Raw genomic sequence first — 24,578 nt, forward strand, 5'->3', positions numbered from 1 at the left:
TCACAGATACAGATCAATAAAATATACAACATAACAGATCAGAGGGGATTTTTTTTCTGCTATGGTATAAAACAGAGCTCCTTTTTATTCAGCCCAGATGCTAATTTTTATATCAAAAATATTGATGGAAGGAACTCATGATTTTGGCTCTTGTCCAAGTTTATTCAGGATCTTTCTTAATTAGGTTTGGGTCTGCTGCAATGCCCATGGCCAGGGTTAGGTCTGGCTCCAATCACCACATTATGCTCACTACTTCATCATGGGCCAAGGAATAAGGCAAGGAAATTGCTGCTTCTTTGTTTCTCCAGCCTACAAGTATGTGTTTTTCCAAATTTGAAGTATTCATGGAGCAAACGTGTAAGAAGACCAAAAGAAACGTAATAGTTTCACTGTGATGAGATCAATCCAGCCTCCTTGACTCCAATCCCCAGCATGAATAAGGTTCTGTATGTAAAAATGAATGAGTAGCAATATGAGATCACGGAAAAATATCTTGGCATCTTCTGAATGAAAAACTTTTATTGATTGAAGCAGTCAATCCGTTTATAAATTTGTTAAAGGGAAAATCATCTCTTCTGCCAACAATGCATGATTACCCCATAAGGTGTCTGTTAGGTAAATGACTGTAAGTAAATCATGCAACTAATTTTAGAGTGTCCATACCAAGTTTGTGTAGCTTTTACCAGTCTTTTTAAAACACCACAAAACACATAATGTATCAATAAATTATTGTGATATAGACACTCAGGACAAAAAGGATTTCCCAAAATATAAAATATGTTTACGTTTTAAATATACTTCAGTTTCTCTAAAAACATTACCAACTAACTACATACCTATAAAATTTTAACTATTAGAATATACTTAGATAAAAGTCACAGCATTAATTTGTACAATATTTTATTAATAATATAACTCAACATGGAATCTACCACAGAGTAAAGTTTCTTTAATAGGTAAGTTTACAAATTCCAGACAAAGTCAACGTGCAGGCCCAAGACTTAAATACCTTAAATTATTTTTAAAAATATGGTCTATTCCTAGTAAAATGAACACTAGCACTTTTTTATTTAATTAGTGAAATACCATGAGGTACAGTTGTAGATTTACAAACTTTCGTGCTTGGGTTTCAGTTATACAATGATCAACCAGTTCCATCCCTCCACCAGTGCCCATTCTCTACCACCAATGATCCCAGTAGCCTTCCCACCCCCCCCAATTCACCCCCCCCCATACCACCCTGCCTTTGTGAAAGGGCATTCCCTTTTTCTCTCTCTTTCCTTTATGGTGTTGTGGTTTGCAATAGAGGTATTCAGTGGCCATCATGTTCGATCAATAGTCTACTTTCAGCACACATCTCACATCCCAGGCGAATCCTCCAAACACCCTTTACTTGGTGTTCCCTTCTCTATCTGAGCTGCCTTTTCCCCCAGCATCTGCTGCCAGCTTCCAAGCTGTGGAGCAAATCTCCTGGTACTTATCTCAACTATTCTTGGGAGTTTGTCTCTTATTCTGTTACTTTATATTCCCCAGATGAGTGCAGTCTTTCTATATCTATCCCTCTCTTTCTGACTCATTTCACTTAGCATGGCACTTTCCACGTAGAACCACTTGTACGCTAATATCATGACTTCATCTTTTTTATAGATGCATAGTATTGCATTGTAAGTGCAGGCTATAAAAAATGTACCAAAGTTCCTTTAGTCAGTCATATGTTCTCGGGCACTCAGGTTTTTTCCAGATTTTGGCTATTGTGAACAGTGCAGCAATGAACATACTAGTGCAGATGTCATTTCAACTGCACTTTTTTGCTCCTCTGGGATGCATTCCCAGGAGTGGTATTGCTGGATAAAATGGAGCTCAATTTCTAATTTTTTGAGAATTGTCCATACTGTTTTCCAAAAGGGCTGAACCAGTCAGCATTCCCACCAGCAGTGAAGGAGAGTCCCTTTCTCCCCTCATCCACACCAACACCGGTTGCTTTTGTTCTTTTGGATGTGGGCCAGTCTCTGTGGTGTGAGATGATATCTTATGGTTGTTTTGATCTGCATATCCCTGATGTTTAGTGATGTAGAGCATTTTCTCATGTCCCTTTTTAGCCATTCAGATTTCTTCTATGACAAAGTTTCTGTTCATTTCATCACCCCATTTTTTAAAAATTTTTATTAGTGAGACATCATGAGGTACAGTTGTAGACTTACAAATTTTTGTGCTTGGGTTTCAATTATACAATGATCAAATACCCATCCCTCCACAAGTGCCCATTTCCCACCACCATGGATCCCTCTCACCTCCCATCCCCCCATCCCACCCTGCCTCTGTGGCAGGGCATTCCCTTTTGTTCTCTCTCTCTTATTGGGTGTTTTGCTTTGCAAAAGAGGCAATGCATTGCGGGGGGGGGGGGGGGGGCCCACAAACCACTCTCTGACCCGCGGAGGTGGCCCTAGGATCCGTAGGTGCAGAGAAGGACCGACCAAGTGAACACAAGACACAAGAGACAGAGTATAGTTTAGAAATAGAGAGAAAAAGGGACAGCCCTTTATTGAGGGATACAGGCTGTTTATATAGGGTCCAGCAGCTCAGTCAGGAGCAGAAGCAATATAACCATATATGGTAAGGTCAACAACAAGAGCTTTACCTAACATTCTGGAGTGATAGCACAGCGGGTAGGGCATTCGCCTTACAAGCAGCCAACACGGCCGACCCGAGTTTGCTCCTCCGCCCCTCTCGGAGAGCCTGGCAAGCTACCGAGAGTATTCGATATGCCAGACACAGTAACAGCAAAGTCTCCAATGGAGACGTTACTGGGCCCGCTCGAGCAAATCGACGATCAACGGGAGGGCCTTTAACTTTAACTTTTAACCTAACATTCAAGGTAGACATTTGTACATCAAAGGGTCTTGTGGCAGAAGGTGCATCCTGAGCTTTACATTTGTATATCAAAAGGACCTTATGGCAGTAGGTGTATCCTGAGCTTTACATTTGTATATCAAAGGACCTTATGGCAGTAGGTGTATCCTGAGCTTTACATTTGTATATCAAAGGGTCTTAGGGAGTAGATGCATCCTGGAGGTTACTATAGATAAGGCCAGCTAAGCTAACTGTCAGCCTGATGTTGCTTGCTATAGATCAGGCATCCACTGAGATCAGGAAGTCCTGGGAGACTGTCACCAATGTCTGTCCCAAGCAGTTCCTAGCATGGGAACCACGGTCAGGGTCTATGAGAGGGCTCTTGGCTTCCCACAATGCATCACCCCATTTTTTGATGGGTTGGATGTTTTCTTCTAGTGGAGTTCAACCAGTGGTTTATATATCTTTTATATCAATCCCTTATCAGATGGGTGAATATCCTTTTCCATTCTGTAGACTCTCTTTGTATTTTGGTCACTGTTTCTTTTGAGGTGCAGAAGCTTCTTGGTTTAAGATAGTCCCATTTGTTTATCTCTGCTTTCACTTGCTTGGCCAGTGGTGAGTCACCTTTGAAGATACCATTAGCTTCAGTGTCAAGGAGGTTTTTGCCAACCTTGTCTACAACTTTATGGAGTCTGGTCTAATGTTGAGGTCTTTAATCCATTTTGATCATACTTTGAACATGTGATAGGTAGAGATCTGAGCCCATATTTTTATGTGAAGCTGTCTAGTTTTGCCAGCACAATTTGTTAAAAAGACTTTCCATGCTCCACTTCACATTTCTTGCTCCCTTATCAAAGATTAGATGATCATATATTTGGGGGTGGGGTGTGTCAGTATATTCAACCCTGTTCCATTGGTCTGCGGCTCTGCCTTTGTTCCAATACCATGCTGTTTTAATTATTACTGCTTTGTAGTATAGCTTGAGGTTGGGGAGGTTGATCCCTCCCATTTTCTTTTCCCCAAGAATTGCATTAGCTATCCGTGGGGATATTGCTCCATATGAATTTCAGGAGTGTTTGCTCCATTTCTTTGAAGAATGTCATGAGTATACTTATAGGGATCGCATTGATTGGTACAATGCTTTGGGGAGTATTGCCATTTTGACAATGTTAATTCTCCCAATCCATGAGCAGGGGATATCTTTCCATTTTCTCGTGTCCTCTTTTATTTCCTGAAGTAGTATTTTGTAGTTTTCTTTGTACAGGTCTTTTACATCCTTAGTTAAACTGATTCCTAGGTATTTGATTTTCTAAGCCATGAATGTGAATGGGATAGCTTTTTTCATGTCACTTTCTTCTCTCTCATTATTTTCGTATAGGAAAGCCATGGACTTTTAGGTATTGATTTTATAGCCTGCAACTTTACTATACAAGTTTGTTTCTAGAAGTTTCTTGGTAGAGATTTTAGGGTTCTCTAAGTATAGTATCATATCATCTGCAAATAGTAAGAGCTTGATTTCTTCCTTTCCTACCTGAATGCCCTTAATAACTTTTTCTTGCCTAACCACTATTGGAAGTGTTTCCAGTACTATATTCAACAGAAGTGGAGAGACTGGGCATCCTTGTCTCATCCCTGATCTTAGAGGGAAGGCTCTTAGTTTTTCACATTGAGGATGATGCTTGCCATAGACTGTGGCAGATGGCTTTGACTATATTGAGGAAAGTCCCTTCTATACCCATTTTGGCGAGGGTTTTCATCATTAACAGGTGATGAATCTTGTCAAATGATTTCTCTGCATCTATTGATATGATCATATGGCTTTTATCTTTCTTTTGTTGAGATGATGTATTATGTTGATTGATTTCCAAATGGTAAACCATTCTTGCATCCCCGGGATGAATCCCACTTGGTTGTGGTGTATGATATTTTTGATGAGTTGTTGAATTCTATTTTCTAGTATTTTGTTAAGAATCTATGCATCCATGATCATCAGGTATATCGCCCTGTAGTTTTCTTTGCTTGTAGTATCTTTGTTTCCTTTTGGTACTAGGGAGATATGAGCCTCATAAAAACTGTTTGGGAGAGTTTCTGTTTCTTCAATTTCCTGGAAAAGCTTGAGAAGAACTGGCTCCTCTTTAAAAGTTTGGAAAAATTCACTAGTGAACCCATCTGGACTTGGGCTTTTGTTTTTGGGAAGACTTTTGATTACAGTTTTAATTTCTTTGATATTAATAGGACTATTGAGGTACTCTATTGATTCAGCCTTGTGAGATTACAGGAATCCAGGAATTTTTTTTAAATTTTATTGAATCACCATGAGATAGTTATAAGCTTTCATGTTTGGGTTACAATCACACAATGATCAAACACCCATCCCTCCACCAGTGCACATTCCCCACCACCAATATCCCCATTATAATCCCTCTTTCCCACCCTCCCTCTGCCTCCATGGCAGACATGATTCCCCATAATCTCTCTCTACTTTTGGGCATTATGGTTTGCAATGCAGACCCTGAGAGGTTATCATGTTTGGTCCTTTCTCTACTTTCTGCACACATCTCTCATCCCAACTGATTTGTCCCGCCATCTTTTTCTTAGTGATCCCTTCTCTAAGGAATCCAGGAATTTATCCATTTCTTCTAGGTTCTCTTGTTTCGTGGCATACAGACTTTCAAAGTAGTCTCTGATAATCTTTTGAATTTCTTTGGTTTCTGTTGTGATATCCCCCTTTTCATTTCTGATTCAGTTTATTAGGGTTCTCTCTCTCTCTCTCTCTCTCTCTCTTTCTTTGTGAGTCTTGCTAGTGGTTTATCTATCTTGCTTATTTTCTCGAAGAACCAGGTCTTGGTTTCACTGATCTTTTGGATTGCTTTTTGAGTTTCCATGTCATTGATTTCTGTTCTAAGTTTTAGTATCTCTTTCCTTCTGCCTGGTTTAGGCTCCTTTTGTTGATCCTTTTCTAAGATCTTGAGCTGTGAAGTCAAGTTTTTTATATGGATCCTTTCTTCCTGAGAAATCCTTGCAGAGCTATAAATTTTCTCCTTAACACAGCTTTAGCTGCATCCCACAGGTTCTGGTAGCTCATGTCTTCCTTCTTATTTGTTTTCAGGCATCTTGATTTCTTCCTGGATGTCTTTCCTGACCCACTCATTGTTCAACATTAAATTGTTTAATTTCCAGGTATTTGATTTGGTTTTCTGCATCTGTGCATGATTAATTTCTATCTTCAGTGCACCCTGGTCTGAAAAGATAGGTGATACAATGTCTATCTTCCAGATACTGTTGAGGTATGCTTAGTGGCCCAGCACATGGTCTATTGTAGAAAATGTTCCATGTGCACTGGAAAAGAATGTGTGTTCTTTTTTTGCAGGGATGTAAAGTCCTGTATAGATCTATTAGCCCTCTCTCTTCTATTTCTTCCTTCAGAGCCATTATTTCCTTGCTGAGTTTTAATCTTCTTGATCTATCCAGAGGTGACAAGGCGGTGTTGAAGTCTCCAACTACTATTGTGTTGCTTGCAATGTCCTGCTTAATGTCTGTTAGCAGTTGTTGAAGGTATTTGGCAACACTAACACTTTTGAAAACTACATTTTCATAATACTTTATTTGTAATGACAAATTAGAGAAAATTTCGGCAATTCAAATTAACCATCAACTTATATTATGACTATTGGAAAACTAAGAATTATCTGATATTTCCAAGGAACCAGAAACACCAAAAATGTGTGGCCAAAGGGGAAAAAAATTTAGATGAATGGAAAAGAAATCACTTTTTTAATATTCAAATTAAATTAAAATATTTGTTCAAAAAAAAAATTTGTTCACAAACTTGAGTGTATGAATCTAACAGATCCACAAAAGAATAGATTAAAAATAATTACAAAATTTTAATATTAACTATTTGATAAGAAAAAGGGAGAAAAGCAATAAACGTTAAATCTTTCTCAAAATACAAAACATTAAAATAATAGAAAATATAATATGAAAATGTAAAATATACAGCTGATCCAACACCAATAGTTTGTGAAAGAAAAACAGAAACACTGAGGGCAAGGAAGAAATCCAAAAACAATAAAACTGCTTTTTTGAGTTTGACACAAACAAGTAGATAAAAATACTTATAGACACTAAACTGGCATGAATTTTCACATAAACACAGATCTTCATGAAACTTTATTGCTTCAAAGGAAAAGGACAACCACCAATTTACCTACTAGAAGAAAACAATCCATAACCCATTCTCAATTGTAGAAATAGAAGTGTCACTTAATTTCTGAATGTTATAAACTGTCCTCTAGAAAGTTCATTCTTTTTGTACACAGACTCCTTTGATTTAAACACCAATTCTGAATGTTAATATTTTGTGTAATCCTTATTTAACAGAAAGAGAAAATGAGTTCTCTATATGTTTGTTTCCCATTTACTAGAAATATTTTTCATATGTGTATGTGCTGCAAACTCCTGTTGTGTTTTCTATCAACCAATTTCTGTCAATCGATACAGAACCCTAAAATGCAACAAAACAATGCTTGCAGAATCAGAAGCCAAATAAATATAAATCTGTATATTCAGAACAACTTAAACAAACAAAATAAGACTTTTTTCTTCGTGGAAGTTATCAAATTACTTCCTTAGTGCATTTTATTTTAAAAATTACTTGACCAATATTTCAATAAACATAGTCAAGCAAAAGAAACATGTTGAATCCAGAAAAAAAGGTGACACCTTATAATCTAGAAATACAAAGGGGCTGGGGGAAATCCCAGAATGATTATGTATTAGTTCAAGTGGATTAAGCTGAAAGAACAACAGATGATGGACTGAAATTTTTGTGTAAAGAAGTCTAAAAAGGTGTGTGATTGGCAAAAATCTTCTTAAACGTGATGTTTCAAAGAGCTAGGCTCTTTTCCTACCTGTAGCTCTACCAAGCTCTAGGACTTACTCATTCTGTAAGTAGTTCAGGTTACTGGTTTCAACTTTTGAAAGTAAAAAAGGTGTATGAGCAGAATTGGGTAATCTGAGAATAGCAGGCCCTAATTTCAGGATCTAAAGGGAGTATCAAGAGATTTAAAGGATAAAATGACAGTAAATTATACACTGGCGGCTCAATTATTGGAGATATAATACTCCTCCTGTACCACATAGTTGTAACACCAACCCCATTCATTTCAACCAAAGATATGAGACTTTCTAAACTCTATTCATACCCCAGTCATAGTACCCAGATTCATGACCCCACAGTCAACAGTTCAGCAGATCAGGCTAGTTGCTAATTCCAATACTCATTCTGAACACCTCCTCTAACATAGATTCATTACCTGCTTATTTCTGTTCACTGTGTGCAAGATCACCGTCAGAACTGAGTGTTCTCAGCAAAGCCATATTTGAAGAGGTTGTGCTGGATGGCAAAGGGAAACATTGCAGTGATGGCTGTCTTTCTCAGTGTAGCTCTTAAGACAGTGGGAACTGTCCTGGCTACAACTACTTTGGACATGCTAAGTCTGGCCCATCTGCTCCTCAGGATATGAAAAGAGAGGTGACAGGTTTCTCACCTCTGTGATCTTTTCTCTGCCTCTCAAATTGTCACACCTCTCTTCAGGACTCTCCTGGGCTTCATTAGCAATGGGGAAAGTCCCCCAACATGAATTGGTACGGGTTTGTTTGGGGTTGGCTTTTTTAAAATTCCACTATCACAGGACAATAGCCTGGGGTGAGCTATTCAATGAAATGTTGGAAAAGAAAAATTATGGGGCACTTTTTGGTTTGTTTATCTATCCACATCATGCTTGGTACACATGTTCCTATAGTCTCTCCCCTCCTGGGTTATGACCTTTCAGGTTTTTGCAGCTTGTTCAAAGCTATTCCTAGTGACAGTTTAAGTACTAGAAAAGGTAGTTGCTAAAAATAACAATGCTATTCATGCAATTCATGATTGACCCATCTCCATGTAGTGTCCTTTCCTCTGCTTTACCCTTAAATATAGATGAGTGCTGTGAAAACTAGAATTTACTGTAACAGGTCCTCAGTTCTAGATATAAGAATTAAGACAAATGTTTTAAGAAAGTTCTTATTTATCAGAACCCCAAGAGAACTCATGTTCAGACCTTTTAATTTGTGATGAGAGCTATTAAAGGGGAAAAGTACCCAAAAAATATTTTAAATGAGTTTCACATTTTGTAACTTGTGTTTTTGCTTCTGGAAAAAAAAGAAGTTTAATAGAAGATGCTTACAAAAAGAGGCATGTTGAACTCAGATTTAGTTAACAAAGAATCAGAAAACATTTAATACTATCTTATATTCATTATTGTGTTCTGGAATTGTCATACATGACAATCCAAGAAAGAGAGTGCTTCAATATTTTCATTATCAAGTTTTTAATTTTTATATTTTTGTTTTGGGGCTACACCTGGCAGTGCTCACAGCTTACTCCTATCTCTATGCTCAGGGATCATTCCCAGTGGGGCTTAAGGAAGCATACAGAGTGAGTGCTCAGGAACAAACCCAAGTCAGTGGCATGCAAAGCAACTGCCTTACCCACTGTACCATTGCTCCAGCCCCAATTATCAAATTTTAATATGTGAAATACATTTAAAATGTTTACGTTCCCTAAATTTAAACTTTATCCTTTAAAAACATACACTACATGGGGCTGGAGCAATAGCACAGCAGGGAGGGCATTTGCCTTGCACGTAGCCAACCCGGGTTCGATTCCCAGCATTCTATATGGTCGTCCCAAGCACTACCAGGAGTAATTCCTGAGTGCAGAGCCAGGAATAACCCCTGTGCATTGCTGGGTGTGACCCCCCCCCCAAAAAAAAAAACCCCACGCACTATAGGTCTGGGGCAAATTTTTTAAATGCATAAAGTAAGCCCTGAGCACTGGCAGGCGTGGCCTAACCCTCACCCCCACTCCACCCCACCCCAAACACACACACACACACACACACCACCACCACCACCACCACCACCACTACCACCAACATCACCAAAAAAAAAAAAAAAAAGAAGAAGAAGAAAATAAACGAAAAAAAGAAAAAAAATTTTTAAAAAACTACACTAAAGAAATCTTTAAGAACTTTAGTTGCTGGTCGAATTCTGATCCAGAAATTCTAGGAACCCTTCTCTTTACTGTCACTGTCACTGTCCTCACATTGTTCATCGATTTTCTCCAGCGGGCCCAGTAATGTCTCCATCGTGAGACTTTGTTGTTACTGTGTTTGGCATATCGAATACATCATGCAGAGCTTGCCAGGCTTTGCCGTGTGGGTGAGATATTCTCAGTAACTAGCCTGGCTCTCCGAGAGGGACAGAGGAATCGAACTCGGGTCAGCCATGTTGGCTGCTTGCAAGGCAGATGCCCTACCCACTGTGTTATCACTCCAGAGAGGCTCCTTTTATAGCAGAGCTGTGACTACAAGATTAGGGAAGGAAATCTACAGAGATGCAAAATTAAAAAATAATAAAATCTTAAGCTGATTTGAAATAAGCTTCAAATTAGCTTTCAACTGATTTGAAACTCTGGAGGCCCAATGAGTATTTTCTGGTTCCAGTATTTATAAAGACTTACGTTTAATGTTCATATACACATATATAGACTTAAATCTGTGAGAGATAGAGATTAGACTACACAAAATAATCCATCTACAGGTGAAGAGAAATGAAAATGACATGTTTTAAATCTAAGCTCTTGATTAAAAAAATCTAAAAAGAATTGATCTAAAAATTAATCTAAAAAGAATTCATAGCTATAGGCTTAAACTTTATGAGTTTGGCATTCAGGTTTATACTAAAATTTCCTGTCAAGAAATTAATGTAGGGCTCTCCACAGAAACCAATCTCATAATTATCTGACTCTCGGCAGAAATACTTCCAGGCTAAATAAGTAAAATACCAGAAATCCAAAATCACGTGGCTGCTATAGCAGCCGCTATCATCATTTGGTTCTTGTAACCAGCTGTAGAAAACAAATTATTTCACAATGCCTTTTCAGGAGGTCTGATTTGGGGGTATAAACTCTAAATAATAATGGTGCATCTTTTGTCAAAACAATGAATCTAATCAAAATAGATAGTGTTAACTAGAATTCATCTCCCTCACAGGCATTGGGAGGGTTGGGAGGGGGTGTTTATTGGGGTTCTTGTTGGTGAAAAATAAGTACTGGTAAAGGGAAATGTGTTTGATGATTGCATGACCAAGACTTAAACCTCAAAGCTTTGTAATTCCCACAGTGATTCAATAATCACTTAATCACTTAATCCCCATTATTCATCGATTTATTCGAGCGGGTGCCAGTAATGTCTCCATTCATCCCGGTTGCGTGCTAGTGTAGCCCAATGGTATCTGTTCGTTTTAGGAACATGTAGAGCCTCAGACCGATCATTTAGGGTCTTGACGAAGAAGTCTGACCATCTTATAGGTGGGCGTCCACATGATCTTTTGATGTCTCGTGGAATCCAATCAGTAATGGCTCTAGTCCAGCGGTTGTCTGTAAACCTCATTACGTGTCCAGCCCATCTGATTTTTGATGTCTTGGCAAATGAGACAGCGTCCCTGACTCTTGAGCGTTGACGAAGATCAGAACTCCGGATTCTATCTCTCATTTGAGTGAATCGTGATATTCCAAGCATAGTTCTTTCGATTCCTCTTTGAGAGACCCGAATAGTGTTCTCATCCTGTTTTCGTAGGGTCCAGGTCTCTGAGGCATATGTTAATGCAGGAAGAATTCAATGCAGTGATTCAATAAATAATAAATAAATAAATAAATAAATAAATGGGAAAAAAAGACATTAATGTAGGGCTCTCTCTCCACTCTCTGAAGAAGTTCATGTTCTTTCTCGAATATCTCTCCTTCTCTTTCTCTCTTTCTCTCCTCCATTACCCCTTTCCTCAGAACTTACAAATAAAACCTGCTTTTACTTTTAAAAAAATTAATGTAAAATGTGTTCTGACCTAATGACATCTGTCCAATATTATCAGAAAAAAAATTTAAGTACTTATTATTGTACTAGGATCCCACTGAGCCCATAGAAGGTGAACTTGAGTAGAAATAATAATAATTATAATCCACAGTGAGCAAGAAAGAAGTCCATATCTTTTTAAATGATGAGTTATCCTTGGATAAACATCACCGGAAAAAATATGCTTAAATGATTAAAGACAGGTATTTCATTTTGGAATCACCTGAATTCCAACTTGGGATGAGTAATTTATTTCTTTTATTTCTAAATAAATTACTACTAAAGACATAAAATAAGCAGAAAGTATGAAAAAAATTGGGCATGTTTTGAAAATATAACACTTAACTGCCAAGGTATGAAGGACAATCAAGAAAAATAAAATCTCAGTAGTTAAACATGACTTAAACACAGTTTAAGAGTACATTTGTCCCAATTACCAGCCCAAAGAATTCCTGGGTGCCATAAAACTGGAGAATCTAGAATAAATGGATACAATTTTGGACTTCTGTAATCTTCCAAGGCTGAATCAAGAAATTGAATCAAGAGGTTGAATCAAGAGAACAACCAAGAAAGCCAACTACAATAAAGGAAATCAAAACAATAATTGAAAGTCTCCCCAAAACGAAAGCCTAGACTCAGAGAAGCTTACTCGTGAGTACTCCCAAATGTTTAAAGAAGATTTAATTCCAATCCCTTTTAGGCTCATATTATGTCTTATTTGCCCATAGTCATCTACTCTAAGAAGACTGCTGCACATTGTCCAAGACACCAAACCTATGCAGCATCACTCTGGGGATACTAACAGTTGGAATCCATCTGATTTTATGAATTGAATTTATCTCCTCATACTATCAAATATCCAGTCACCCCTACCACACAGTGCCCCCCTGCTGCTCCCTACACCCCTTGCCAACCATGTCACGAACTTTGTGATTTAAGGACATAGTTGATGACTCTCAGTGCTCAGAAGAAACCTGACTTTCTCTATAGTCATCACTCATCCAAGTTTGGCATTGGATACTGCATTCCTTTCTGAATTCTGATTCTAGGAGTCAACAATCACTCACCAGGGCCTGGGTATTCATATGTTAGGAACTAAAGTTGGCTGGGGGGAAGCATGGATGCCATGGATAAAATCCTAAATTCTATCTTGGATTTTTAATTTCCTGCTTAAAGAGTTGCATCATTGCTTTGGAATAACAATTGCATATACAAAGCACAAGCATAGTACAATATGCTATCCACATCACATTTTCAAACAGAGAAGTATGAATAACATCCTGAAAATAGCATTTACATCAGTTTAAGCCCTAATCTAGGTAATATTTTGAGTACTGAACAGATAAAATTGGCAACACCAGCAGTGTGCTTAAACTGGCTTCTTTAGGAACCTATTATGTCCATTGATGATACAGTCAGAACTACCTTCAAAGTACTTTGTCTCTGTTTTCTTTCCTCTAGACTACTATCTTCTCTAAATTCCTCCAAAATAGAAATTCCAGTAGCCCCAAACACTGACTCCCTTATTTATTACCATATCCAGTCCAGTATCATCATTTCAATGTTAAATATAATAAACTAGAGTAAGAGGAGTAAGTAATTTGAATGTTTGACTACAATGGTACAAATCACTACAAGACTATAGTATCTGTTCAGTCCCAAGGGCTATGTTCTCTACTCTTCCAACACTAAAACTTGTTTTTGACTAATAGGTATATCAAAATCTGAATTGTTAGTAAAAAATTTAAAGTATTTCTGACTGACCACCATGTTTTACACACTTTAGTAAATAAAATTCAGCAGGCTTAGTTAAATATAACAAATGTTTATTGATGACCAACAGTTCATAACAGTATTGAATAAAAAGTAGCCTGAGTGTGTTCCCATTAATTTTACTCTACACTATGGTAGCAAGTTCTTCTTAAAGCATGTGTTCTGCCTATTGTCATCTTGACTTTCCCTGGGAGTTATTTATATCTTTGAGAATCGTGGGAGATGTTATCCATACAGACAACTGCTTACAACAAGCACCTGCATTTTTCTACCTAAGAATTTTATCAGAATTCAGTAGTCCTCAGTTAGTCTTATAAGACAACAGCTAATATACCAGGAACTATCCTTCCAAGTGAACTAATGGAATTGTAGAAGAGTATTTAGACTTCTTTAATATCTGGTGTGGAAGTGAGTGTGTGTGTGTGTGTGTGTGTGTGTGCGCGCGCACGCACGCATGTGTGTGTGGTAGGTGGAAATCATTTAAAGGCATTTCTGACAGTTAATCTGAAGAAAGTTCTTTCAAAGTGTGTCTCAAAGTGTCCACCATAGAATAAAGAACCAGCTGCCTTTATAATTTACTCATAATAATAAACCCTTCATTAGCTCTTTTCTCTTTCCTGTCTTTCCCAATCTCTTATCATCTTTCTTCAATCAACTCCCAAATAAACTAGTGGTACCTAAATTCTTGTCTCTGGTAAGCTATTATGTGAGAGCAAGTAGAAAAAACAAAAGCAAAGCAAAGCAAAAATCCTTTCCTTTCCCCCTTAAACTTCTAATCCAAAAGTTATTGATTATACTGGAGTCAAAAGAACTCTCAGTCAACAACATTGTTATAGCCTTCTTCAGAAAGCCAATGGTTGATCTTTCCATAAGATCATCTTTTCAAAGAAACTACTACCTATAAAAAGAGAGTGCAGTGCCTTTTAAACTGCACAATGAGGCACATCTCCCACTTGATCTTATATGGTATCATTATTCTATAAACCTGTAAAAATCAATGCATTTTATTTTCATTATATCTTCATAAAAAGTCTCCCAAATTGTTAATAATCTGCTGTGGGTACATATATTTCTAATATTTGTGGTAACTTAATATTTCTAAAATGTATACATAGGCACTGCCCTGCATCCTCTGAGAAATGTCCCTGTAAGTCCATTTCTCTTCCCATGAACATATTTAACCTCCCCGTGACACAGAAACCTCCAGGGTTCTCCTCCATTGCAGATTCTGGTCAGATATAACGCTAATTCACTGCTACTTTTAAAAATTATCCCTGGGGATCTCTCTAACTCTTTCTCCCTGAAAGGACTTTGTCCTTGTTACCCTTCAATTCTCAGCACCAAGGATAGAGCTAATTAATTAATTGCTGAGATGACAAATGAAAATTCCAATACAGTCTACCCAAATTAACACAAAGCAATCACTTAAAAACCACAAGGGATAAATTGATAACCATAAATCAAAGTAATATAGGAGTGGACAGATCATTCAGACCAAAAGAAATTGATTAGGATTTGTTGATTCTGAACATCCTGCTCACTGGTAAACCAGGTGCTGGAAAAACTATGCTGGGCAAAGAACTTGCATCAAGATGACAACTGACATACACTAATGTGGGCCATCTGGCTCTACAAGTTTGAGCACTGAGTATCATGGAGACTGGCAAGATGGCTTCCCCTAAAAGCTTGCTGAAAGATGCACAGATAATGGCACAAATCCTGAAGAATAGAGGAATTACAGAATGTGAGTAGAGATTTATAAATCAGATTGTGCCTTTTGTTATTTACTACAATTTGATACAATGCTAAAATTTGTTCAATTCATGCTAAGAAAGGTACTGTTGATGATATGCAATTAGCAATCCAATGTCCTACTTACCAATCTTTTACCTCTCCTTCCTCAAGAGATTTTTCATTATATATTGCAAGTCAAAGAAATCAGACTCATTTGACATTATTCAGCTATATTCTGGCCCTAAATTTCCACTTTATAGATATTACTTCACTGCTCCAAACCACAGACTTAAATCTTTATAAAAACAAAAGGTACTTACTTCTGTGGGAAGAGTAACAGTTCCAAGGTTAAGAGTTGGTTCCGTTGCTAACAGGCCAAGTACTCATATGTTTGGCACACCAAACAATGTCTGTTGCAACTAAATTAGGGATGATTATTATGATAATTTCTAGACTTAATGTATGTAATATGTGTACTTGGCTTTAAGTTCATTGCATTAAGATTTAAAATGCATTTTGAGTGTTTTCAAGTATTGAGTAAATATAGTTACCATACTTTGCTATTTACATGTTGAATTTTTACTTAAATTTAAAAATGGTTTTATTGTCCTTTAAAAATTAAAGCTGTTGGGGCTGGAGCAATAACACAGCAGGTAGGGCGTTTGCTTTACATGCGACCAACCCAGGTTCGATTCCCAGCATCCCATATGGTCCCCTGACCACCGCCAGGGGTAATTCCTGAGTGCAAAGCCAGGAGAAACCCCTGTGCATCGCTGGGTATGACCCAAAAAGAAAAAAAAATTAAAGCTTTTATTCATGCACCTGTTTGGTAGTACTTTGGGACATAATTTCAGAAATTTCCTTCATCACTAACAGGAAAAACAAGAAACTAGTGTGCCATCTCTAGTGTCTTCAAATATTTAGAACATAGCTTCTTCAGAGGTAAGATCATGTAACTAAAAATTTTTATATTTTAAAATAAATTTCTTTGTGATTTATTATTAGTAAAATATTAATAAATAAATAATGATGTTAAATGAAATAATTGATGAGATTAACTTAACTATACACACAACATTCATCACAAATATAAAAACAATAAAATATATTGCATCCACAAGTAAAAATAAAGGCATGCAGTTGTGGCAACTTTGATAAAATTGGAGGGTATAATGGTGAGCAAAATGGGCCAGAGACAGAGGGACAAATACTGGATAATCTAACTCATCTGTGATATATACATAAACAAATCAATGATAGAGACAATATCAATTAGTGATTATAAATTGATTATAAATCTGAGTATATCAGGCTGGAGTAAGTAAGTAGGTAAAGGGAATGTTGAGGCAGACTGGAAATATCACAAGAGCAGAGCTGGGAGTGATAGGGCATGTTGCTAGTGTTAAAGTAAGGTATAATAGCATGCAACAAACCTCCCGGGGGCATGGTGGCCCCTGCCTCAGAGCTTGTTGGACAGATTGTTGGCCAAGTTTGTGTTGACAAGGACACCGACACCACCGATGTCTCTTTTGTCGCATGTTCCAAGGAACAGTTCTTCTCCAGTGTCGAAAATGGCGTGATGTGATTGATCCCTTCTCATCTTGGTCAGACCAATGATGTCAATCATCACATAATGGGGGTATTGATAGGAGGAAGGAAGCTTGGACAAGAGGAAACAGAAGCAAAGGTGGAAGGTCAGGGGCACTTCAGTGGTTGTAGCATGCAGTAACTTTGTACATCTCTGTTATAAACTGAAACCCTATTATAACCCTTTTACCTAGACTATAACTTTTTTCTAAAAAATAAAAGAAGGGTCCTTCTTGCCCTGCCAAGACCACGAGTTGCCCCTCCCCACCCATGAGTGGCTTTCTGGCACGGCCAATGGCCCCAGAGGCACACGAAACCCAGCAGCTTTTGGCAGAAATGCGAATGGACTATGCATTAAGCTATGGTGCCGTGCCCCCCCTCCCCACCCAGGAGGGAAAGGGTGTCTGTCTCTTCTGCCTTCCCCCCTCCCGGGGGCATGGTGGCCTCTGCCTCAGAGATTGTTGGGCAGGTTGTTGGCCAAGTTTGTGTTGACAAGGACACCAACACCACCGATGTCTCTTTTGTCGCATGTTCCAAGGAACAGTTCTTCTCCAGTGTCGAAAATGGCGTGATGTGATTGATCCCTTCTCGTCTTGGTCAGACCAATGATGTTGCACTTGATCTTTCAGGCTTGCACCATCAGGTCCTCAATGGATGCATCTGATGTCAGCGTACAATGCATTGAAAGTACAGACAGACATTTTTGTCCTTCTTCATTTTGGCAACCTAGTTCGGCCTTGAGATTTCATCAGCCTCTCCTTCCTCATCCTTCTTAACGCTGCTGTATTGGTGGCTCTTTCAGAGTCAGGAGAATAAGACCCATTGTATTTACTGGTTTTGGCATATCGAGTACACCACAGATAGCTTGCCAGGTTCTGCTGTGTGGGCAAGCTACTCTGGGTAACTTGCCAGGCTCTCCGAGAGGGATAGAAGCTTTTAGGGCGGCCTCTAATCATCCTTGCAAGTGTCCCCATGGTTCAAACCATATTTGAATCCCATAAAATATGGTGTGTTAATCTTAGAAAATGGGTATTAAGTGTCTTATGATGTGTCTGGAAAGCGGCCTGGAGCGTGGTGGCAGCTGGGTAGTGGAGATAGTGGAGGTAGCAGAGGTCTGCCGATGAGGTATTTATCTGATTAAATATTTATCTGATCAGGTATTTATTTGATTAAATCAAAATATTAAAAAATAGAATTAAATCCCAAAATAACCCAAAGGAATTGAAAATTTTTAAGGTTATTATATTTACCAGTAAATTATGTATGTGTCAGGCTTCAAACAATAAAATACTCAATGCACACAGGCTTAAACAAGATGGTTTGATATCTCACTAGAGCTAGCCAAATTTCTGTTGCTCTACAATGTCATCAGAAGAGCCAGAATATGTCTGTCTTTGACTTCACTTCCCTTGATATTTTCTTTTTATCTGTTGTCTCACTATCACAATATCTCCAGGGTTGTTGTAAACTTCAAATTGCCATTCAGATAGAAAAAAAAGTCAGGTGTGGGAAATATACCCTCATTTTGTTAAGAAAGCAATTGCTTTTTACTGAAATTCCCTTCAAGATATCTGCTTTCATCTTATTGACTAGAACTATATTATATAACCACCTATCATTAGACAACAGACTAAGAAAATGAATTTTTAATCTATATTACTGAGGTAAGTTAGAAAGGAAGTAAATAAATATTCTTTAAAAAATTATTATTGCATATTCAAAGAGAAATAGAAAATGTAATTATCTAGCTATCTCTAGTTTTGCTTTCTGCCTTTGTTGTCTCAATTTACAGTTTCTCAAAATATTTTTCATTGAATATTATTTATATGAGTCATGAATTGATTTAAAATTAAATGAAGTCTTAGGGTAGGGATGTGGATCAGAGATAAAGTTCATGTCTCCCAGATTTTAGGGTTGGTTCAGTTTCTGGCACTGCAAACTAAATAAATGTTAAAGCACATTTTTATTCTTCATCTAGATAGCATTTTGCTCCTTGATTTTTTCATAAAGCTGGTCTCCCAACTATAACTTGTACTGTCTTTATGCTCCTACAGATTATGATATACTCTGATTAAAAACTGAGATTAAAAAAGTATTAGATTATGTTTCATTTAAAAATATTTTAGATAATTGCATAGTGCAAATTATAGATAAATTCTTCTAAGATTCACATACATACAAGACTTGGGTTATTTCCTCCTAGGACACTGAAATATTTGGTCTACAACAATTTTTCTAAAACTTTTTTCTGACCAGGGGCTAGAGTGATAGCACAGCAGGTAAGGCGTTTGCATTGCACGTGACCAACCCAGGTTCGATTCCCAGCATGCCATATGGTCCCCCAAGCACCTCCAGTAGTAATTAATTCCTGAGTACATGAGCCAGGAGTAACCTCTGCGCATCAGCGGGTGCGATCCAAAAAGAAAAAGAAAATAAAACCTTTTTCTGACCATAGCTATCTTCAGAACCACTTTTCTTCCTGTGTTTCACCCTTTCTACAAAATATTTCCTAATCTCCTGCCATGGTCCCCCACCTACATAATTTTCTCCTGAAGTGCCCTAGGAATAGCCTGGAGGCTCTCAGGGGACAAAATGGCCCTTTGTTGAGAAATGATGCTGTAGAGCACCAAATCAGAGTTCAGAATGTTGCTACCTCCAAGTATTTGAAAACAAATTGGAAAAACAAATTCCAAATGGCATTTTTAAACAACAAAAAAAGTTTCTCAGTTTCAACACTGTTTTATTCATTGAGTCAAAAGCATCATACAAGAAGATCATACATGTGGGTTTTGCTTGGGATTTTTTTTATTTTATATACTACTACTGTGCCATTGACTTCACCCTTCAACTTCATTGACTGAGTTAGTTGCCTCTTTCTCATAAGACAGATGCAGTATCCATAATCCTATATATTTTCTTGTATACATATAAAAATTTTAAAGAAATTAAAAATATTTCTTCTATTTCTGCCATTTAGCTTTCTAGTCTTTCACTTTGTTTTAATGAATTCGACTAATTTTTACACAACCAGAACACAAAATTCTAGTTCACTTTGGGCAATCAAGACCCATCTTTATAGTTGGGTGGGAGTCAATCCCATACAAAGTACTTAGTTTCATGGTGTATAGGGAAGACTGGATCAGAGTATTCATCATCAACCCCAATTTTCATAAAAATCAGATTCCTGCATCTTTTTCTTTATCCTCTGTCAACTTAGTTTTCTGCAAACCATACAAATGCTCTTCAGTAATATACAAATAATAAAAGTTGTTCAACCCATTTTAAAAGTTACTTATAAGAACTGAGTATAAAGACTCTTTCTAACTATAAAAAGCTCAATCATATTGATTACATTTTTTAGTTACATCATATTAGTTCCATCTTAAGTGTTCATGGCAAGTTTTTAAGTACACTCCCTTTAAATACATTGAGCAAATAGTGAGCAATACTCCTGGAATCAGTTGGATTTTTCTGATATTCAAATCACTGAGGCTTCTCTTTGATCCCCCTTTCTCTCCATGTGGCCATCAGGTCACTAGGACTAAGGGATTATCCTATTTCTTTCCAGTCCACTATTTGCTGACCTGTGATGACAGAGCTATGTAATTAATTATTTGCCCCAGAGATATAATTATTTTTTTAGAATATATTCTGCACAAAACCAAGCACAATGCACCATGACTAGGCTAGAATTGTCACCATGGTGAGTGGCTTGAGAATATGCCTTGCATTGGCTTCCTTTCTCTAGTGTCAGTTACCTGCTTACTCTACCTCCCATATAAATTTCCTGTACTAATATTTTTCTAGGTATTTGATTCTGACAGATTCGAAATGAAGACATACATAAAACTAGAATACACAAATATGAGAACGCTTGTTTGACATGAAAAGTATGTTCCACACGTTTTATTTTAAAATGCATTCAGTGTTTCTTCTTAAGTTATTTCTGCAAGTTTCCATTTTCTATGTATAGATACCTTGGTTTATAATTAATTCATCATGTTGCCAGGCTAACTAAAGGGTCAAACATGGCCTGCCTCCAAAGAAAGATGAAACACAAGCAATGGTACCCAGATGTATTTTCCCAAAGTCCTGTCCTGAAGATAGATAATGCTATTGGGACTTAGAATCTACACTTAATATATTTATCAGTAAAGTACATACCATACTGTGATAAAATTGCATGTCGGGGGGGGGGGGCTTCTTCAAGATCATTATGTTCTCCATTTTTTTTAAATATTTTTGACAATGAGTTCCTTTCTATTATAGCTAAGCTATTAAATTGATAAAATGATCTGAGTTGAATAGAACATTTAATTTAGACTCATAGATGCATAAGAAATAAAGCCTATTGTACTATGTGAACATTTTGAAGGAATAAGAACCAGAGGACCTGCCAATTATTAAAAGCTAATGACTCTTTAAATGAAGTGATTGAGTTAGATCAAAAAAGACTGTAACTGACCTTCTTGTTAGTTAACTACAATTACAAAGCTATAAGTACTTCACTGGGGTAGAAGTCACTACTAATTCCTGGCCTTTGCATCCCAAAATGCCATTAAATGGCCAATAGTGATATAATTAAACTTCACAGTTGACAGCCCTATTAAGGTAAATGGTAAAGTTCACACCCCACTCATACTGTTATTTTCAGATTTGCCTGTTTAAAGACTCAAAAGCTTTATTTAGAACAAGTCAAAACCTATTTTTTCATAACTCTCCTCAAAGTGCTCTTTCCTTCCCAGAAACTCACAAGTTTAGGATTAGGCAAACACAGCTCTTTAAGTTATGTGATAAGCTCTACTCTTTCCACTTGTTATCTTTGAATTCAAAGAATAGAGAACTTATATAGATTTCAACTCACATCCTAGAGACTCTGAGAGATTCAAATTTTTTCTTGCCCAATGATGTACAGAAAGGTATTTAAAATTTTTTAAAATTTTATTTTAGTTTTAGTTTTGGAGTCACACCCCGCTGTGCTCAGAGATCACTTCTGGCTCTGCATTCAGGAATTACTCTTAGCAGGGTTCAGGAGTGCCAGGGATGAAACTTGGGTTTTCTGTCTGTTTGGGATTTTGTTTCTTTGTTTTGGGGTCACACCCAGTGGTGCTCAAGGCTTACTCCTAGCTCTATGTGCAGGGATCATTCCTGGCACTCTAGGAACCATAGGAGATGCCTGAGATCAGACCAGAATGATAGTACAGAGGTTAGAACACTAACCTTACAGGCAGCCAACCAGGATCGTTTCCTGCCATATGCTTTCCCAGTACCACCTGATGTAATTCCTGAGTTAGGAGCCAGGAGTAACCCCTGTACATGGCTAGATGTGGTCCAACAAATAAACCCCAGTTGCAAGGCAAAAAAGCTGTACCTACTGTACTATTGCTCCAGTCCACAGGGATTGTCAGTTATGTACAAGGAGGAGGAGAAGGAAGAGGAGGAGAAGGAGACTAGAAGGAGGAAAAAGAAAAGAAAGAAGAAGAGGAAGAAGAGTAAAGAAAAGGAGAAGGAAGGAAAAAGAAGGAGGAGGAGGAGGAGGAAGAGGAGGAGGAGGAGGAGGAAGAGGAGGAGGAGGAGGAGGAGGAGAAGGAGGAGGAGAAGGAGGAGGAGGAGGAGGAGGAGGAGGAGGAGGAGGAGGAGGAGGAGGAGGAGGAGGAGGAGAACATAATGATGATGATGATTAATAGTTTAATATTCACACATACTATCATAAAATGCCTAAAACAAACCTCTTCAAAAAATAAAAAACTTCTATCATGAATTTATAAATAGGATAGGCTTTCAGGGATTTCCTACCAGTCTGTCAAAAGTCTAGAAAATTTCATTTAAACTTTTGGATATTATTCACCTTCTAATAAATATTTAATTATTTTGAAATGTTTGGATTTTTTAACTAAGTTGTTTAGTTTTCTATTAGATTTATTATTTAAATTTATCTGATAACAGGCAGCTCTATTTTTCTCCTAAATGCATGTTTATCAGCTCCATTAAACATTTTTTAATTTTTTGCCATGAATTTCCACCTCATATCACAAATCCATATATTCATTTTTATAATTTTTCTTGTTGTTTTCTCAACTGGGTTGTTCATTATCTCATTTATATCCCAAAGCTAATTCTTTTTTTTTTAATTATTTTTATTAGTGAAACACCATGAGGTACAGTTGTAGATTTACAATTTTTTGTGCTTGGGTTTCGATTTTACAATGATCAGATACCCATCCCTCCACCAGTGCCCATTTTCCACCACCATGGATAATATCCCTCCCACCACCATCCCCCCGTCCCACCTGCCTCTGTGGCAGGGCAATCCCCTGTGTTCTCTCTCTCCTTTTGGGTGTTGTGGTCTGCAAAAGAGGCATTGAGTGGCAAACATGTTCAGTCCATAGTCTACTTTCGACATGCATCTCCCCTCCTGGGAGGATCCTCCAAACACCCTTTATTTGGTGCTCCCTTCCCTATCTGAACTGCCCTTTCCCCTAGAATACCCAGCTGGCCTCTAAGTTATGGAGTAATCCTCCTGGTGCTGATCTCAGCTATTCTTGGGTATTAATCTCATATTTTGTTACTTTATATCCCCCAGATGAATGCAATCTTTCTATGTCTATCCCTCTCTTTCTGACTCATTGCGCTTAGCATAATACTTTCCATGTTGTACCACTTGTATGTAAATTTCATGACTTCATCTTTTCTAACAGCTACATAGTACTCCATTGTGTAGATGTACCAAAGTTTCTTTAACCAGTCATCTGTTCTTGGGCATTCAGGTCAGTGTATTCAACCCTGTTCCATTGATCTGCAGTTCTGCCTTTGTTCCAGTACCATGCTGTTTTAATTATTACTGCTTTGTAGTACAGTTTGAAGTTAGGGAGGTTGATTCCTCCCATTTTCTTTTTCCCAAGAATTGCTTTAGCTATTCGTGGGGGCTTATTGTTCCATATAAATTTCAAGAGTGCTTGCTCCATTTCTTTGAAGAATGTCATGGGTATCCTTATAGGGATTGCATTGAATTTATACAATGCTTTCGGTAGTATTGCCATTTTGACAATGTTAAGTCTCCCGACCCATGAGCAGGGGATATCTTTCCATTTCCTCATGTCCTCTTTTATTTCCTGAAGTAGCATTTTGTAGTTTTCTTTGTACAGGTCCTTTACTTCCTTAGTTAAGCTGATTCCTAGGTACTTGATTTTCTGGGGCACAATTGTGAATGGGATTGTTTTTTTCATGTTGCTTTCTTCTCTCTCACTGTTTGCATATAGGAAAGCCATGGACTTTGGGGTATTGATTTTATAGCCTGCAACTTTACTATACGAGTCTATTGTTTCTAGGAGTTTTTTGGTGGAGGTTATTGGGTTCTCTAAGTAGAGTATCATATCATCTGCGAATAGTGAGAGCTTGATTTCTTCCTTTCCTACCTGAACCAAAGCTAATTCTAACATTGGATATATGCCTATTTGAAGCCTTCTTCCTCCCTGGGGTCTCTCCATAGCAACAGGCTTCTTTTTAAATAACAACTGCATGTTTTTGAGTTTATTTCCTTTTCCCCTCATTCCACCTCCCAAGCATTTAAAAAATTATATCCTGCATTTCTGTGTTCAGTAAACACAAATAGTGAGTATTTCTGTATTCAGTAAACACAAATCAAACCTGACCCCTAGCTTCTCTAAATCTCCT

General features: G+C 37.6%; 1 pseudogene; it reads left to right on the forward strand.

Moving 5' to 3' along the window:
- The first annotated feature begins 15,236 nt into the window (after positions 1-15,236).
- On the forward strand, positions 15,237-15,804 carry LOC130030368 (transcription initiation factor TFIID subunit 9-like; annotated as a pseudogene).
- Positions 15,805-24,578: the final 8,774 nt, after the last annotated feature.

This window comes from Sorex fumeus, unplaced genomic scaffold (assembly GCF_029834395.1).
Source record: "Sorex fumeus unplaced genomic scaffold, SorFum_2.1 ptg000044l, whole genome shotgun sequence".
In the NCBI taxonomy this organism is placed as follows: Eukaryota; Metazoa; Chordata; class Mammalia; order Eulipotyphla; family Soricidae; genus Sorex; species Sorex fumeus.